The sequence below is a fragment of the Petaurus breviceps genome, unplaced genomic scaffold (assembly GCF_028583685.1).
Source record: "Petaurus breviceps papuanus isolate PSGF00001 unplaced genomic scaffold, PetGlider_PUasm1.0 91115, whole genome shotgun sequence".
Lineage (NCBI taxonomy): Eukaryota > Metazoa > Chordata > Mammalia > Diprotodontia > Petauridae > Petaurus > Petaurus breviceps.
This window is the reverse complement of record NW_027187414.1, coordinates 3,740-3,963: the sequence shown is the minus strand read 5'-3', so window position 1 is coordinate 3,963 and position 224 is coordinate 3,740.

Sequence of the window (224 nt, the reverse complement as noted above, 5' to 3'; positions counted from 1 at the left end):
TCTAACTGTTTTTAGAATTTCCAGTTTCTTTCAAGTCTCAGCTCGACTCCATATGTCACCTTTCCAGATCATGTCTCCCAGATGCTAATATTCCCTCTACAGAGTTATCTTGTATTTCGATTTATGAAGTGTGTATTCTCTCTCCTGATGGAATGTAAACTCCTTGAGAGCAAGGATTATTTCCCTTTTCTCTTTTTATCCCTAGTACCCAGAACAAGGCCTGA